This window comes from Nicotiana attenuata, unplaced genomic scaffold (genome assembly GCF_001879085.1).
Source record: "Nicotiana attenuata strain UT unplaced genomic scaffold, NIATTr2, whole genome shotgun sequence".
In the NCBI taxonomy this organism is placed as follows: domain Eukaryota; kingdom Viridiplantae; phylum Streptophyta; class Magnoliopsida; order Solanales; family Solanaceae; genus Nicotiana; species Nicotiana attenuata.
Window position 1 is genome coordinate 91,416 of NW_017670681.1, and position 19,344 is coordinate 110,759.

A 19,344-nucleotide genomic window follows, 5' to 3' on the forward strand; every position below is an offset into this window, starting at 1 on the left:
AATCGACCCTCGCCTTTCATCGTCTCTCTTCAGAGACTCACCTCAAGAACCCTAACCGCCGCCTCCAAATGCTCCACCACCATCCACCGGCGCCACCACCTCCAATCACTCCCAAACTAACACCCTGAAACCCCCACGACCCCCTCATACTAAATCCACAACTCTTTTCCCTCGAATCTTCCTTGAACTCCTTGAAATTTAAATCAGAGCATGAACCCTAGAATTCCCAACATTCGAATCTGTGAGTTTGATTGAAGATTTGGGTCGAAGTTAACCTTATTCGTGTGTTTCGTTTGAAAACACACGATTAAGGCTCATTTCGGCCAGAATTAAAGGCCTGAGTTTGATTCCAAGATTTGTCCCCGTTTCCCCTAGGTATTTTCATTTACTTCTTTCATATTTCCTTTTCTTGTTGTTTAGTCTAAGGTTCCAATCTTCACTTTCTCGCCTCATCTCCTCTTCGGTCTCAATTGTTTTCATTATTGTTTTTCTGCTTGCATGCTGTAATTTAATTAAAGTGTTTGGTGTTTTTTTTCTTTGGTTTTTATTTCGTCTTGCCCTGGTTTTCCAATAAGTAAAGAGAAATTCCGGGTTCCCCTGTTGAAAACCCTATGTTGGACTCATTTAAATTCAGGGCTTATGACTTCAATTTGAGTCAGAAAGCCCAAGAGGGAATTCAACTTGGGTTACAGACTCATACCAAATTGAGTCGGGTCATTTTGACCCATATTTGGACTAGTTTAATTATTGGGTCAGCTTGACCCATGAATTTCAGGGTAATTTTCAGGGGTTTAAGGGGTATTTTGGGTAGTGTAGCTTAGGGAATCCTGCATAACAGATTAGGGAAGCTTCTAGGAAGCTGGGGTAGGGACTAATGTGTTAATTTGATTTTTAAACTAAGGGTCTCTAAGCAGAAATGAAAATTGAAAAAGTGCAGAAGTGCAAAACTAAATGCATTCTTACTGCCCTAAAGGCTTGCCTATAAAGGCACCTTTTCTTCATTAACAAGGCAGAGAAGAGAAGATTTTTAGAGATAAAAAGACCCCTAAAAAACTAAAACGGCGGGACTCTGAATTCCTGGCACTTTTCTGGTTGAAAACTACTAAATTGTTGCTAGTTTTGGTTTCCTGATCCTGATTGCTTAGTTAAAATTACTGAAAACTTCCATAGTTGTGCATCTGGGTGGTAAAATGGATTGAACCTAAGTTTAGAAGTCTGATTCAAGTTGTTTGGAGTTGGTTTGAAGTCTGGGTTGGTTTCAGCTGGTTAAGCACTGTTACATTGCTGCTGATACTGCTTTGCTGCTGCTGACCTTTCATAGTTCTTACTTTCTTTGCTTTCCAGGTATGTATACTGAACAGGCCCTTGGCCATTGAATCATACAATTGAAGATTTGGATCAATCTGTTGCCTCATTATCAAATGTCATATGAATACTTGGGCTGAATTTCGGATTTTAATAGTAGTTCTGTTTTGTCCTATTTTTATCCCATTCAGCAAGTTAGAACTTAGTTTTAAATGTATGTAGCATTTATCCTTTGTGTATGATCAAATTCTGCAAAGTTTGTTTTGTGAAATTCAGCTTGTTTACATGGCTATTAAGGCTAGTGTCCAAGTATAGACTGTATAAGGTATTCTGGGAGTATTACACTATATGTGAGTTCCACTTGCTCAGGGATTTAATTTAAAGCTCCTATCCACGTTGATGTTCTGTTAATTAATACTCTGTTAGTGGGCTATAGTCTAGTCTGTTAGCTTTTTATATTGTGTTAACAAGTAACTCTGTTATGTGTGTCCTTTCTCAGCTCATTACTCTGTTAGTGGGCTATAGTCTAGTCTCTTAGCTTTTTATATTGGATTGCTATTTGGGATGAGATTTTTGATTGTTAAACGCTTTGATGGTTTGAGTTTATCAGGAAGCACGTTTTGGTATAGTCCTATGCTAGTTTGAGTAACTCACATCATTTCTAAAGTTGTAGTTCAAAGGAAGACCGCATATCTGATTGTTACTATGGCCTATTCTGGATTTGATGAGGGCAATTGTATAGGAATGTGGGGTAATTAGTAAGTCATTTTAGAAAACAATAGCATATTCTTGGAGTTGGGCCCATCTTCATTATTCATGTTAATTTGCTGAGTGAGAATTCATGTAGTAGTTTAATAACGATTGAGTGTTTAGATGCATGTGTAGTTAGTTAATTTTGGTAAATTATTTTCTGTCCAGACTGTGTGTATATGTTTAAAATAAATGGCGTCAAGAAGAACCTCTATTGGGCCTGTCATTGGCCCAGGCGGGGCAGCCTAGCCAAGTTGTGGGCTAAGTCTCTGTTTATTTGTTGAATGTCGCTTCTTGGGGCCCGGAGGCCCAGCGAGCCTTTAATGGTTCGCCTCTCGTACGTTTGGATGTTTAATGCAAGGAACACGGGCTTGTAGCTAGTAAGGATAATCGGAATATTAGTTTAGAATGGACCCGCATCTCGAACCTTTCTAATTAAGTACTACCTTTAAATTGGACTTGAGGTGAGCCATAAATAAAATTAGATAACCCATGGCCTCCGAGTAATTATTTTTAACCCTTTAGACTTCGAGGTGCGCCACTAGCGAATTTCCATGGCCCTCACAAATTTAAAAATGCGTAGCTTATTTAGGCGCGCTATTTAATAATTTACCTTCCTAAACTCGGGTGCGCATTTATGTGATCCAAATTCAAATCTCAACAACATTAGATAAAATGTGTTGCGGACTGCGGGTGCATTTATGTGACGTGGTTCAAGACGTATTTTAAATGGCATTGCAATCTTTCTTTAAAATAAATAAAAGCGGTTATAAAGTTAAAATTGAACCATAGGTTAAAACATGTACTAAAATCAGATAATAGGCCAATTATAACAGTTGAGCGACCGTGCTAAAACCACGGAACCCGGGAATGCCTAACACCTTCTCCCGGGTTAACAGAATTCCTTACCCGGATTTCTGTGTTCGCGGACTGTAATACAGAGTCAATCCTTTCCTCGATTCGGGATTCTAAACCGGTGACTTGGGACACCATAAATTATCCCAAGTGGTGACTCTGAATAAATAAATAAATTCCGTTTCGGTTGTCACTTTAAGTTGGAAAAAACTCCCTTGTATACCCTCTTGCGGGTGTAGGAAAAAAGGAGGTGTGACACCAACCACCATATTTATAAACTCACAAGTTTTCTTTGTTTGAAACAGGGACGAAAATTGTGTCCAAATTAAAGCTTGGAAGTTTGAATTTTTTTCAAGTGTCGTGCCCAAATTTTGTCAGCACAAAGGTGGTTTGAGAAGGGAAAAGAAAAATTTGTTCGATCTATAGGAACCCTCCACGAGGAAAAGCATGGTTCAGGGGGCAAGGAATTTTGTTCGTTCTGCAGAGATCCTCCAGGAAGAAAGCATGGATCAGGTAAGTTCATTCTCGGCTTTTCAGGACCCTCCTGGATAATGGGATTTAGTTTAAGATTTTCAGGACCCTCCTGGATAATGGGACTTAGTTTTAAGACTTTCATTAGATAATGAGATTTAGCATAAGTTTCACCTTTAGGAAGTTGGATTTAGCTATGAGTTTTCACTCTTAAGACAAGATTTAATTTGAAACTTTTAATAGGATTTAGCTTTTAAATTCTCAGATCTCTTTTGGTAACACGATTCGATTAACACTCACAGATGTGCCCAGATACCAAACTGGGGCAGAAAATTTCTTTTGTTTTGTCTGTTTTGTTGTAATCAGGCGTCCATCTGGAGAGCAAGGAAAAATGGTGCAAGTTTCTAGGGAAAACAGTTCCAAGTAGCAAGAGAAGATGGTCCGAGTGTCTACAATCTGGAGCCCACCTGGAAAACAAAGGAAAAACAATTCAAGTTTCAGAGGAAAGGAAGACAATTCAAATGTTGGTAATCAGGCGCCCACTGGAGAATAAAGGGAAAGAAGCAATGTTCAAAAGAAGACGGTTCAAGTTCAGCAATCAGGCGCCCACCTGGAAAACAAAGGGAAACCAATTCAAGTTTTAGAGGGAAGGAATACAATTCAAATGTTTCTAATCAGGCGCCCACCTGGAGAACAAAGGGAAAGCAGCAATGTTCAAAGGAAGACGGTTCAAGTTCAGCAATCAGGCGCCCACCTGGAAAACAAAGGGAAAAAAATTCAAGTTTCAGAGGGAAGGAATACAATTCAAATGTTGGTAACCAGGTGCCCACCTGGAACAAGGGAAGACAGTTCAAGTTCCGAAGGAAGATGGCACAAGTTCAAAGGAAAGCGGGTCAGCTCAGCAATCAGGCGCCCACCTGGAGAGCAAGGGAACACAGTTAAAGTTTTGGAAATCAGGCGTCCACCTGGAAAGCAAGGGAATACAGTTGAAGTTTTGGCAATCAGGCGCCCACCTGGAGAGCAAGGGAATACAGTTGAAGTTTTGGCAATCAGTCACCCACCTAGAGAGCAAGGGAATACAGTTCAAGTTTTGGCAATCAGGCGCCCACCTGGAGAACAAGGAAATCAGTTCAAATTTCAAAGGAAGATAGCACAGGTTTCAAGGGAAAACAGGTCAAGTTTCGAGGAAAAGCAGTTCAAGTTTTGGCAATCAGGCCCCCACCTGGAGAACAAGGAAGGCAGTTCAATGTTTAAGGAAAACCAGTTCAAGGTCAGCAATTAGAAGCCTACATGGAGAACAAGGGAAGGCAGTCCAAGTTTCGAATGGAGACAGTTCGAGTATTGGCAATCAGGCGCCTACCTAGAGAATAAGGGAATTCACTTCAGAATGCAATTCAAGTCAGCAACAAAAGAAGCTCGCGGCAAGAATGCGAGTCAACAGTCCGAGATGATCAACGGAAATTAGTCACAATCAAGAATAAAAAAAAAAGAAAGGCAAGAAGTGAATCCAAATGCAGAAGTTGATAAATATGCGAGCTGCTAAAGACATGACTGAAGTCACAAGCATTGTATGTCCGATTTTGATTCGGAAAGCTGAAGAAGAATGAACTAGCACCTGTAACTAGCAAGCGTCAAGGTTCAAATCCAAAGTCTGCATGAAGAACCATTCAAGACTCAAGATCAAGCTTCAGAAGACTTATAGATAGGAATCTTGTAACTCATAGTTGACAGACTTAGTTAGTCTTTTTCGTCTTTTTGATTTTGATGTAATAATAGGACCGCGGACCGGAACCTCGACGGAACGGCACCTCGACCGGCTCTCCACCTCGGTATACTCCGTCATCTCACTCACTTCTAAACTACACGTGGCCTGATTCCTTTATAGCCAAGGAGATGTAGGCAGCTCAGATACCAGGGCTCGGTCACATTCTCCTTTCTTTTAGTTTTTGGTCTCCCTAAATAAGGGTCGGGTAAAAAAACCTGTCTAGTCGTTCTTTGTTTGAAAATACTTTGTATTTCCTATCAAAGAGGGGCAGCTGTAGACATGTGATTTTTTGACCCCCCCCCCCCCCCCCCCCCAAGATTTTTTTATATTTTAACATGTAAATATCTAGTTTAGGCCTAAAAACGTTATTTCGATTAATTTTGACTCTTTTACTTTATTTCGTCACAAAAAATGAAAATTACAAAAAAAAAATTAGTTTATGTATCTTTCATAAATTTAAGTAAAAAAATATATACAAAAATAGTACCTTATTTTTATTTTTATATAATCTTGAAAACACAAAAATAGTTTCATATTTTAATTAATTAAGATTAGTTCTATATTTTTATATTATAAATTATATATTTAGAAGGAAGAGTTAGTTTTGGGTTGGTTGATCCCATTTTAATCTTGTAGTCCATTTTTTTTAGTCTTTGGCCTAATTTTAAGGCCCAATAATACCAAACCATACCCCCTTAACCTAAAAACCTTTCTATATAACCAAAACTAGTCTAAAAAATAACCTAGACCCTAGGAGTGGAATCCGCTGTTGGACACCAAATACAGACCCCCCATCGGATTGATCTTCTTCTTCACTTGGATGAACCAAGACCTGAACCAGCCGCAGAACCCATAAACGATCACCCCATCTCCCCAATTAACCTAGATATCATCCATCTTCCCCACATCGCCGCTTCTGATTCTCACTTTCAGGGCCGACATAGACCTCCTAACACACACAACACACAACCTAAGCCTTGAACCCTAGAGAACGCCCAATACCCTTTTCTTCTAGCAGTAGCGTCACACCAACAAGAGCAGCGATCCCAACTCCTTCCTTTCAGATCCAGACAACCCCAGCCCTTCACCAAACAACCAACGACCACGGACTATTATCTTCAGTCCAAAACGAGAGCCACGACGGTAAGGAAAAATTTCTGCTTTCCCTTCTCGTTCTTTGATTGTCGCCGGAAAAAAAAAAGAAAAAAAAAGAACAGAGTGAGAGATTGATAGAGGAACGGACGCTCCGATATGAGTAACGGGGGTAGCGAGGCAGTCCGGTCAGAGCTCATGAGATTTCCGGCGAGATTTTTCGGCTTAGATTTTGTTCGCGATCCTGTTCGTTCCGCCGATTAGCATTTTCATATTGTAAGTCATTTAAATTTCAGATTAATAGAGGTTTATCTTTTCTTCTCCCTCTGTTTCATGTGTTATTTTTATGTGATTGGTTCCGTAAAGAATTAGATTTCGTGGTCGTTTACTTTGTGTTCGTCACTGCACCACACCTCAGTTTTCATTTGTAATTTCTTTTATTTGTTCGTTGATCTGGTTTGTTAGTGCTCGTTTGGTTATAACGCCGAATTCGGTCCTGGCTTTAAATCATTGGCTTAAAGTAATGTTAGTAGAGGATTTGAAGTTAGGCGTGGTTGATTTAATGTCAGATTTGAAGCTTGATTAATAATGGGTAAGAATTTGAGCTTAAGAATGTTTATGTTATTCTTGTTTTCGTTCTCTTTCTAGTTACTTGGATCCAGAAATAAGAATGCTGAGGAATAACTATATCTGGTCAATTTGATGAGAATTTGGTCAGTTACTTCAATTATAGAAAGCAGACGAATCCTATTCCCTAAGCTCTATTTGGATTTTAGTTATGATATTGATATTGGGGCTCCTTAACATGATTTGCTTGATGAGTTCTTCTGTCCTGTTTAACCAAGTTTGTAAATTCTTCTTTAGTGATTCTTGTCAGCTCTCATTTTCAAGTTAGTGGCCACTTTATCTTTCCAAAATGAATAGGGGAAAGCAGTTGAATGACATTTTTTGAAGCTCATTTTTGTGCTTATCTTCGTGAAAAGTTCCACAGATTATATGCTTTTCCATAACAATTTCCATAAATACCTTTACATTAGTCATAGTCAACCAATTATGAATACGTTAATAAACATTCTTAGTTTGCTTTAGGCACGTAATTAAACCACCACAACTACGGGTACGGTTCCCGTGGCGTAGTTGTGTTACTTAATTTCGAATCAGTTTTAAATATGAACATCCGTAGTTAAATGCTTTTTCCCTTTAATAAAATTGAGGTATGCCATCCAATCACCTAGTCTATGGCCCTCACATCAATATCCTAACTAATGTAGGAAAATGCCTTGAACTCTCGTAGTTTGTTTTAGGCGTGTTAATTAAATAAATTGTCATAGCTACGGGTACGATTCCCGTGACGTGGTCGTGACACTTAATTTCTAAAATCCAGGGGTACATTTATGTGACCCGACCATAATTTAATCTTGTTAATTAAAATAAACATGTTGTGGATCGTGGGTACGGTTCCGTGACATGATTCACAATGTGTAATCAAATAATTAGTTGTATAATAATTGGATTATTAAAAACGAATAAAAAGTTAAAAGGGCACGTAGGTTTAAAATGTGTAATTAAATCATATAATTGAGCCCATAATAATGATTGAGCGACCGTGCTAGAACCACGAAACCTGGGAATGCCTAACACCTTCTCCCGGGTTAACAGAATTCCTTACCGAGATTTCTGTGTTTTACGGATCATAATTAGAGTTAAACTTCCTCGATTCGGGATTTTCAAACGGGTGACTTGGGACACCATAAAATATCCCAAGTGGCGACTTTGATTTTGATATAAATAATCCCGTTTCGATTGTCACTTAAATTGGAAAAAACTCCCTTATACCCCACCGGGGGTGTAAAAAAGGAGGTGTGACAGCAGTCCACAGGGTAGTATGTGGGTCTATCTTATGAAGATCCGCATTGTTTCCCTTTTCACTGCTGGGTGAAGCTAAGGAATGGTTAAAGAAAGATCTCGTGAACTCAATCCATACTTGGGATAATCTAGCACGAAAATTCTTAATCAAGTTTTTTCCCACAAAGAAAACAAAGTCGTCGAGAAGCCAGATTCTTGGATTTCAACAACGTGGTGAGACTCTTTGTCAAGCTTGGGAAATTACTCAGCGACTGCCACATCATTGTCAGACTGATGAGGTGTTGAGACATACCTTTGGGGATGGGTAGGACAAGACCTCCAAATTAAATCTAGATTCAGCTTGTGGAGGAAGTTGCATGCAAAAGCTACACAGTGAGATTCAGACATTGCTGAACAGTTTCACTGCAAATGACCATAATTGGCAGGGTGAGGGTGAACCAAAAAGGATGATAAAACAGAAAGCATCAAGTACACTCGAACTGGATGAGGTGTTAGCCATGCGAGCACAAATTTCTAAGCTAACCAACCAAGTGGCTAAGATGACAATAGGTCAAGGGCATCAAATGCAGCAGGTTCAGAGGATTGCCATATGTTGTTGAGATTTGTGGAGATAGCCATATGAGTGACCAATGTCCGGTGAATCCTGAATCTGTTTATTATATGGGCCAGCAAGGTAGAGGTCCAATGAACCAGAATAATCAATATGGGAACACCTATAATCCCAACTGGAGGAATCACCCAAATTTCTCATACGGTGGGAATCAGACCACTCAGAATCAATACAGGCCTCAAGGGAACTATAATCAGCCTCAAAAGCCACCTTAATAGGTAGAATAAAGCACTAATGATAAGTTAAAAAAGCTGTTGATTGACAACCAGCAACTTCGAACAGATAATCAATAATTGAGGATTGAATTTCAAAATATGGATAGGCAAATTGGGCAGTTAGTTGCATAATAAAATACTCGACCCATAGGGGCCCTTCCAAGTGATATAGATAAGAATCCTCAGGTAAATGTTGTAACTTTGAGGAATGGCAGAGAAATAGAAGAATTACCAAAAATAAAGAAAGAAAATTTCACTCCTAAGGATGAACTGGTCCCCAAAACTATGGTGGAAACTGAAGAAAGTGAAAAGACTCTGATTGCAAAGATTGAAGAAGAAAACTTATTACGGGATGTTCAACAAATTTCTTGATATGCTGAGCCAAATTCAATTGAATATACCATTGGTTGATGTGCTACGTGAAATCCCAAAATATGCTAAGTACATCAAAGATATTGTGGCTAACAAAAGAAGGTTGATAGAGTTTGAGACAGTGGCACTAACTGAAGAGTGCACCTCGAGAATTCAAAAAAAAAATACCGCAAAAGCTGAAGGATCCGGGGAGCTTCACAATACCTGTTCGAATTGGTGAGGTAGATGTGGGACGAGCACTTTGTGATTTGGGGGCTAGCATAAATTTGATGCCTCTTTCAGTTTTCAGTCAATTGGGGTTGGGAGCTCCATGACCAACCACAGTCATGTTGCAGCTTGCTGATAGATCTATTGTCTATCCTAAGGGAGTGATAGAAGACGTGCTACTACAAATTGGGCAATTTATTCTTCCAACAGATTTCATTATACTGAACTATGAAGCTGATGAACACGTCCCCATCATCTTGGGGCAACCTCCCTTAGCCACCGCTGATGCTGTGATAAAAATTTGCGAAGGAAAAATAATTCTCCGGGTTGATAATGTGGAAGCAGTCTTTAATGTGTACAAGGCAATTCAGCTGCCAAGTCACAATGAGGATCTAGCTATGATATCTGTGATTGAAAAAGAAGAAGAAAAAAATGATGTGGGTGCATATCTTGATGACTCTCTAGAGAAAGCACTTATGTTGTTTGACAGCATTGACTTGGATGACAATGTGAAGGAAATGGTGTATCATCCGGATGTATATGCTTACATCAAAGGAATGATCGATTTTGAGCCTCTAAATAGACCGACTAGTCCACCCCCAAGTCGTCTATTGAAGAAGCTCCTAAATTGGAACTCAATCCATTACCCTCTCGTCTTCATTATGCTTATTTGGGTGTTGATGAAACCTTACCCATTGTTGTATCCTCTGAGTTATCTGTTTTGCAGGAAGAAAAGCTATTTCGCGTGCTTAGAGAGCACAAGAGGGCAATTGGATGGACCATGGCTGACATTCGTGGTATTGTCCCAGCATTTTGTATGTACAAAATTCTCATGGAGGATGGGCACAAACTGAGTGTGGAACACCAACGCCGCTTGAATAAAGTCATGAAGGAAGTGGTAAGAAAGGAAGTCATAAAGTGGCTCGATGAAGGTATTATCTTTCCCATCTCTGATAGCAAGTGGGTAAGTCCAGTACAACGTGTTCCTAAAAAGGGTGGAATGACGGTGGCCAAAAATGATAATAATGGATTAATTCCAACTCGGACCGCCATAGGTTGGAGAATTTGCATTGACTACCGGAAACTGAATATTGATACTAGAAAGGACCACTTCCCCCTTCCCTTTATTGATAAGATGTTAGATAGATTAGCTGGACAAGACTATTATTGTTTCCTTGATGGATATTCCGGCTATAACCAGATATCAATTGCACTGGAGGATCAAGAGAACACCACTTTCACTTGTCCTTATAGCATTTACGCTTTTAAGCGAATGTTATTTGGGTTGTGCAATGCACCTGTGACTTTTTAAAGGTGCATGATGGCAATCTTTACTGATATTGTAGAAAAAAATGTTGAAGTATTTATGGATGATTTTTCGGTCTTCGGACAATCTTTTGATGAATGCTTAACGAATTTGAGTAAAGTGTTTGCCAGGTGTGAAGAGACGAACTTAGGGAGAAGTGTCATTTTATGGTACGAGAAGGAATTGTACTCAAGCACAAGGTGTCCAAAGATGGGTTAGAGGTAGATAAGGCAAACGTGGATGCAATTGAAAAACTTCCGCTTCCAATCTTTGTCAAAGGAGTCAGAAGCTTTTTGGAACATTGACTAGCGCAAAATACACACTTAAATTATGCTCAATAATCAAAGATAGTATAGTATAATATAGTATTATATCCACAGGGATTGAATTTAAACAGTATTCTCGTAGTTTCTAGATTGATTGCTATCCAGGTGTATCAACAGTTGAGATTTATATAATTAATAATTAAAATTAACTAAGAATCTAAAGCGATCAACTAGTGACTATTGGGACGAGGAATAAATAAATAAATAAGGTTATCAGTGGGAGAAGATAGGATTTTGATAGGATATGTGCAAGATAATTATTCGGGATTTAACTCTAGATAATTCATTTCTAATGTTCAAGTGAGTCTCTCGAATTCACTCAATTATTGGTTCAAACATTCAGCAGAAACTCCTATCTCGATTAAGCCTTAACCTCATGAGACGAACCAAATTAAGCACGCTGAAGATGTGCAAGAATGCGTAGTGGATTGGTCTTTAGAAAAATCTCTTTCGATTATTCTCCTAACTAGGTTTAATCATTGATTCAACTAGCCTCTTTTGATTACTTAGAAGAATCTATGAACTCAACCAACAATATAATGTAAAGATGTCACAAGTTATGCCTCTCTCGATTACATGAACTAGTGAATATAGATGCAACAGTTAAATCTTCCAAAATGATTCAATACATAAAACTAGAGTTATAATCCATAAACAATCATCAATATACCAAATCCATGAAATCCTAAAGGGAACTACTTCATAGACATGGAGAAATTCATTACCACTCCATAGACATGGAGAAATTCATCACAAATATAATTCAAGTATAAGAAAACATAGATTCGATCCAAACTCGGGTCTTGAGTGAGGAAGGAATGATGAAATCCTTGTGCTTTTGTTCTTCCAACTCCTCCTTAGCTTCCTTAGGTCGAAACTATGTCAAAAGTCCTCTCAAAAATGTATTTCTAGTGTATTATACCATGTAGGAATGAACCCGGATGAAACTACCCTTTTTGAACCGAAGTGGGAAAACCAAAAAACCTTTTACACTTCATGCATCGCACTATGCTACGCAGGTGCGTAGCATTAGTGCAATTTGCTTGGTTGTAAACTCTCTGAAATTAGCTTGTTTGACAAAAATTTGGTACTGATGCTACACACTATGCCACGTACTATGCCTATCATTAGTGTATTTTTCTGTCAGACCCAAAAACTCAAAGTCTCTTAACTTCTCAAACTTATGACGAATTTTTGTACTAATGCGACACTTAATGCCACGCCTTATGCGATGCACTAGTACATTTTTCTCCACTGATTCATCTCCATTCTTGAACAAAGACGACGGAGTTTGGGGCTGAGCAACTTGAAGAGTTTGTTACCCTTTTTTTCATTGTATTTCAATGTATCTCGTTGTATTTCATGTATTTTATTGTATTCACGGTCTCGCTATATTTCATGAATGTACTCATATATATTTTTAATTAATATAATTTATGTATCAGATTTATAATTGAGTTAGTTGAGGTATATTAGGAGTCTATTTGTGTTAATTGATTCACTTTCCGTTTAAAAACAACTGAATAGACCACGATTTACGCTATTTACATTACTGTATTCACAAATACATATCGTGAATACAGTCGAATACAATAATTGCCTAGCTGTACTCCCCTGTTTTACGGCGTGTTTTGCTACTGTATTCATGAATACAGTAGATTAAATACATCGAATACACTCTAGCAAAACTGAAAACATAGCTATAAAAAGTAATATAGTAAATAATAGCTACAGCTAGTTAATAACCACTAAACAATAGTGATTTGTGAAAATTTCTCTTAAAATTAACGGACATCGATCTGAGGAGAATGACATGTAGATTCCGATGATATCACTTACTGTCTCTTTTTATAAATGATGGATTTATAAGATACACTTTTAAAATGTAAGATAACAATTATATCAGTAAATTACTCAATTCAATTCTCAAGATAAAACACATTAAAATGAAAAGGATGAATCTGGTCGATTCATGGACTGTGTGTATTATTTCTTTTTCCCGTTCCTTTTTGGCATAAATCTTCAAGAAAACTTGAAACACATGGTTAACTAATTAGTCATTCTTCATGTTTTCATCTCTCAGTTATCACTTTTTGAGAACTTGTGTAGATTAGTAAAAATGCTTAGTTCTGATAAATTTAAAGGATTTAATATGTACATAAATATATTTTTAGCACAACTTTAGACCTATTCTCAAACTTAAGGAACCATTAATGTCAATTTTTAGGCCTTTTCATGTAGGAATTATTTTGTCGGATAATTGATAAAACATGAGTGATTTTGTTGGTATAAAACAAACAAAAATGACTTTACTGAGTTATTTCTATGACTTGGATGACCATATAGGGAGTTGACTCAAAAACTCACGAGAGAAGAGGAATTACTGAAGATTTATAAATCCTCAAATGATAACAATCTAGTCTTCCGAAAATTCCAATACATTATATATATTCATACCCTTGCTGGATATTGATAAACAACATGTGAATTAGTTCCAAAATGAGGTTAGCACTAGGCTGTCAAACGAAAACATATTAACTATAGTATTTCATGTGGAGTTGTAAAATTAATTTCTTTTTTTGGAAAAACTCAATAGTCTATATTTGGACTCATCAAAAAAATTATTGTAATTATTAGAGTTTTCCTTTTTTGAAATTTAGGTCAAAATTTGAAATTTCAAAAGTTCAATCCTGGATTAGTTTCAAAAGTCAATATTCCATTGCATTGATTTCGTAAAGAATTGGTTAATCCTTGGTTCAGATTTCTTTCTGGATCTCTCTCTTTGTTGGATTTTTTTTTTTTCCTATTCTTTAACTTTTCCAGAAGCTTGAATATAATTCATTCTCCGCCCCCCCCCCCCCCACCCGCCCCCCCACCATTGATAAATAAGAGGAGAAACTCTAGAACACACGAGAAAACCAATAAATATTTGGAAATAAGTAGTTGGATTAATCTCTTTAAGACCAAATAACTGATAATTAGTTGGACCTTATGAGCGACATCCCAATTTTATGAAAACAAAATCAAGAGAAAATAGTTTGACATATGCCTTTACAACTTGAATGTAAAAAATAATTCTGCAAAGATTTCTTACGTATAAAAATAAAGGTCTCTTCAAAAATTTTATCGTGAAATTGTAATTGGCATGACAACAAACCTATGCAACACTTTTTTCTTCTTTTTTTCTCCTTTTACAACAATGACTGTTGGCAAATATTCTACTTAAATTGTGTACTCAAACCACCTAAAATTGGGTGCCTTATTTCATTATAAGAATTAAGCTTGCTTATCTTTGACTGCGCGCAGTGTGAGGATATAGTGAAATGTTAAAGTACAAAATTTAATATTTTCCTGCACCTTTAGTACCGTTGGTAAATACGTGATTTTTAGTTTAAAAAGTAAATCAATATTGGGATTTCACTTGAAAAAAGTTCAAATCAAATATTTTCTTTTAAATGCACAGACTTTCAAATTTCTCCAATTTCTTCTTCATCTTCTTTAATTTTTTCGTTTTCAATATTTCCCGGTTCTCATATACTCAGGAGTATAAACTTCTTTCGGTATTCCTATATCTCATCATATTCGAAAGAGCAGTTAATATATGATTGTTCATCCCAATGAACATTTAAACAAACAAAAGATATTAGGGGCAAGTGCATAGATAGCTATTTTCAGGGATGCTATTTAGGGATTAGCCAACCTTGAAATTTTAAACTAAAAATCTCAACTTTAGAACAACTCGGGACATTTTTGTCTTGAAAAATGAACTAAAAATCTGAAATTTAGGACGTACTGGCTAATTCCTAAATAACAGTCCTTTAAAGTTACTATCTGGTGTCATTCTACAAGAATATTAAGCTGTTAAATTGTTGCCGGTGACTCCTCACCGGACCCAGGATGAGATACAACAACAAAAGGATAGAGAAGATAGGGCTTCTTCTAAATGAAAGGCCACGTTGGGCTACACGGGTTACATGCAGCTAGTGGGCCTATTGTGCCTTCATCAGATTTTTTCCTTTCTTTTATCACATGGGTTGTTCATAAGTATATAGTTAGAGTAGCTTTTAGTAACTTTTAGAATAGGGTAATTATGTAAATGTTCCTTCTTAGTCACGTGTGATAAGTGTAGATACAAGTAAGGAGGTTAGTCAGTTAGCTACTTGTATATATATGCATTTTCTGTTTTGTAAACATGTAACGACCCGACGGTCGTTTTGAGCTCTAGCGCGTCGTTCAACAGTCTGAGGCCATGAGCAGCTTCATTTCAGGTATTATGACTTGTACGCCTGGTCGGAATTGAATTTCGGGAAGTTCAGAGTTGATTTGGAAAGAGAATTCTCATTTCGAAAGCTTAAAGTTGAAAGAATTAACTAGGATTGGATTTTTGAGTAAACGACCTCGGAATCGGGATCTAAAGGTTCCAACAGGTTCGTATGATGATTTCGTACTTGGGCGTGTGCCCGGATCGGGTTTTGGATGACCCGGGAGCGTTTTGGCGCCTATTGTGGAAGTTAGTATTTTGGAAGAAATTTTATAAGCTTGACTTGAAGTGCATATCAGTGTTATCGATGTCCATTTAGGATTTCGAGTTTGGGAGTAGCTCCGTATGATAATTGTGGAGTTGGGAGCGCGATCGAAAGTGAATTCGGAGGTCCGTAGGTTATTTTGAAGTCATTTGGCTAAAGATAGAAATTTGAAGGTTTTTGAGAAGTTTGACCGGAAGTGGACATTTTGATATAGGGGTTGGAATCCGATTCCGAAAGTTGGAGTAGGTCTGTAATGTCGAATATGACTTGTCTGCAAAATTTGAAGTCAATCGGACGTGATTTGATAGGTTTCGGCATCGAATATAGAAGTTTGAAATTCTAAAGTTCATTAAGCTTGGATTGGAGGTCGATTCATGATTTTAGCGTTGTTTGATGTGATTTGAGGCCTCGAGCAAGTCCGTAATGTGTTCTAGGACTGGTTAGTATGATTGGTTGGGGTCCCGGGGGCCTCGGGTGGATTCCGGGTGATTAACAGATCGAATTTGGGTAAAAAACTGCTGCTGGTTGCTGGTATCTGGTTTCCTTCTTCGCGAACGCGAAGGGAGTCTCGCGGACGCGAAGAGGAAAGTGGGAGGTTGCTGGATTTGGCCTTCGAGAACGCGAAGAGGAAGTCGCGAACACGAAGGGTGGGGGGGGGGGGGGCTGAGCTGCTACACGAACGCGGGGGAGAGATCACGAACGTGTAGAAGGAAAATTGGGCCTGAGGTCATTGGCCTACGCGAATGCGAGGCCTTGTATGCGAACGCGAAGGTGCTGGGTAACTGGCCTTCGCGAACGCGGGCGACAGGCCGCGCGAAGAAGGGCGGACCTGGGCTGGGCTGGGCAGAATGTTTAAAATCGGGGTTTGAGTTCATTTCACCCATTTTTCTCTTGGCTTGGACGATTTTTGGAGCTTTTGAAGAGGGGGTCCCGTCATTCATCATGAGGTAAGTAATTTATGCTAGTTTTGAGTTAAATACAAGGTTTATATATGGATTTAGACAAGGAAACTTGTAGAAAATTTGGGGTTTTGGTTGAAAGACCTAGAAATTTATATTCTTGGAATTTGGCCACGATTTTGGGTATGGAATTTAGAGAAAATTATATATTTGAGTTCGTGAAGCTATGGGTAAACCTATTCTTCGAAAATTTTGGAAATCCGGGCACGTGGGCCCGAGGGCGTTTTTGTCAACTTTTCGGTCGGGGTTAGGAATTGTTATAAATTTGATTTGTAATGAGTAATTGAGCTTATATTAATGGATTTGAGTAATTGTTGGCTAGCTTTGGAGCATTTAGCATCGATTTGAGTCTTTGGAAGGGCGTGGAATGCCGGTTATGGATCTTCGGGGCGAGGTGAGTCTCCTTTCTAACCTTGTAAGAGGGAATTGTCCCCATAGGTGAATTAACTGGTTATGTGCTCCAAATTGTGGGGGCTACGTATTCACGAGGTGACGAGAGTCCGTGCGTAGCTACTATTATGTTATTGTCTGGGTAGTCTAGGACCCAAAAGCATGCTGTACTTGGAATATTTGTAATGTTGTTTACAGTTGAATTGCTTAAATCCTGTCGAATTGGTAAATAAATTTTTAAAAGGATTAAACTTCATTTTCTTAAATCGTTAAAAGAGTTGGCTTTTATTTGGGATAAATGTTCCCTGATAAATTCTCAATTTGCTGTTTGAACATGTATTTCTATGTGTACCTGCGTCGCATGTAAGGTTCGCGAGCAGGATGATTGTTTGTTTAAATTTGACCGCGTCGCATGTATGGTTCGCGAGCGGGGTAATAGATGCATCTATGGTTCGCGCCGTTCGACCCTCGGCAGTGCACATTTTACATTTATGTTGGATCGGGCCGTACGACCTCGACATGAGTTGCGCATGCTTGTATTGCTTGCCTGAAGATTTCTTGATATTGATATCTGCTCTCCCCGACTTGAGATAATTGTTAAGAAATGGATTACGAATCCAGAGGCTTTTAAATAAAAAAGGAACTTCTACCTGTTTCGTGGCTTATCTGAATTTACTGTTGTTAATAAATCCGTGAATCATCGCATTAATAATATATAATTATTGGACCACTAGTAAGTGTCGAAGTCGACCATCTCGTCTCTACTTCTTCGAGATTAGACGGGATACTCATTGAGTACACGTTGTTTTCGTACTCATACTACACTTCTGTGCATTTTTGTTGCACAGGCATATATACCCCCAGTGGCCTACGGAGCGTAGCAGCATGGATGATGTTGGGACTAGGTGGGTTGCATTACTCGAGGCGGCCCGCAGCTAGTGTAGTCCCTTCCAGTATATTGTATTTACTATCTGTCCATTTGTATTCCGGACGGATGTTGTATTGTATTGTTTCTTTGAAATAGCTCATGCACTTGTGACACCGGGTTCTGGGGATGTCTATGTGTTTATTCAGAAATTTAAAATTCAGTAGAATTTATCACGTATTGTTTAAACGCATAAAAGGAGTGGTTTCGGAAATATTTAAAACGAGAATTTAATTAAGTATTATTGGTTGGCTTGCCTAACAGCGGTGTCCGGCGCCATCATGACCCTTAGTGGATATCGGGTCGTGACAACATGGTATCAGAGCATTAGGTTCCTAGGGTCTTACGAGTCATGAGCAAGTCTAGTAGAGTCTCGCGGATCGGTATGGAGACGTCTGTACTTATCCTCAGGAGGCTGCAGGACTGTTAGGAGTACTTCCCTTCTTGATTCCTTATCGTGCGATTTGATCCTTGGAGGCGTATGCCTTTAATTCATTCCCATTCAATCTTGTGCGACGCGAACCGCTTCTTATAAATCAAGAATTGAAGAATTGTTATGGTACTACCGATGCAGTGCGGGGTGTTTCTCCCTGTATAGTCGTCTGTGCTATTATCGTCGCCTTGTGGAAGGATATTCTATCGTTTCAGCTCAGTAGCGGTACTTCTAAGAGCTCTGAGGCTAGGCACAAGTTGCCATGATGCTATAAACTATTGTTCCGCAGTATTGATATGATGGTAGGACATTTGCCTACGTGTCGGGGCGGTGAATGACTTGAAGGGAGGTTGACTCAGTGCATAATCTAGAGATTCAGTATTTTATTCCCGGTAGGGGAAAGGCAATCGGACTAAGAATGGTCAGATGTGGGCTGGTGGAGTAATGAGACCCTGTATTTGCAAGCGTGGTGGAGCTTTCTTCTATGATAGGGTGTCGTTGTCCTAATTGAACGTACTAAGTTCGCCGGTGTTATGACCTTCTACAATTCGCCTTTGGTGCAAGCTATCGTGAAATAGTATCGGAAATGTGGCTGTCAGATATCGTAGGGTGCGGTAGTTCAGGGTTGAATCAGTGTTTCTAATGTTGACGGTATGAGAAAGATGATCTTCCGAAAGGTGTAAAGTTAGCAGCAATTGTGGGTTCAAGTGCCTTGAAGATAGATTTTATTTAAGGGAGCAACGGAGCAGCAGAGAATGAGGAAAGACATGTGGGAAGTGTCAGGAGGTGGCTAAAATTTCTAGAAGGCCAAGTATAAGAGGCAAAGGTCGAGTAGTCGATTAAAGGGATGAGTTCCGCCAAAGTGGGAGAGTGGCGGAGTTGCATATGGGCATTGGGGTAGGATGGCTATGCGCCTTAAGGAGAGTTTGGAATGATTTGAGAATTTTAGTGATTGGCGATTGGGGCCTGCA

The 19,344-nt window shown here is 38.7% G+C and overlaps 1 long non-coding RNA gene across 1 annotated transcript in view; it reads left to right on the forward strand.

Annotated features, from left to right (window-relative positions):
- Positions 1 to 1,716, forward strand: part of LOC109242235 — a 15,382-nt gene extending 13,666 nt beyond the window's left edge. Inside the window, exon 2 of the long non-coding RNA XR_002070371.1 lies at positions 1,345 to 1,716. This is a non-coding gene — a long non-coding RNA (uncharacterized LOC109242235). The remainder of the gene's footprint in view (positions 1 to 1,344) is intronic.
- Positions 1,717 to 19,344: the final 17,628 nt, after the last annotated feature.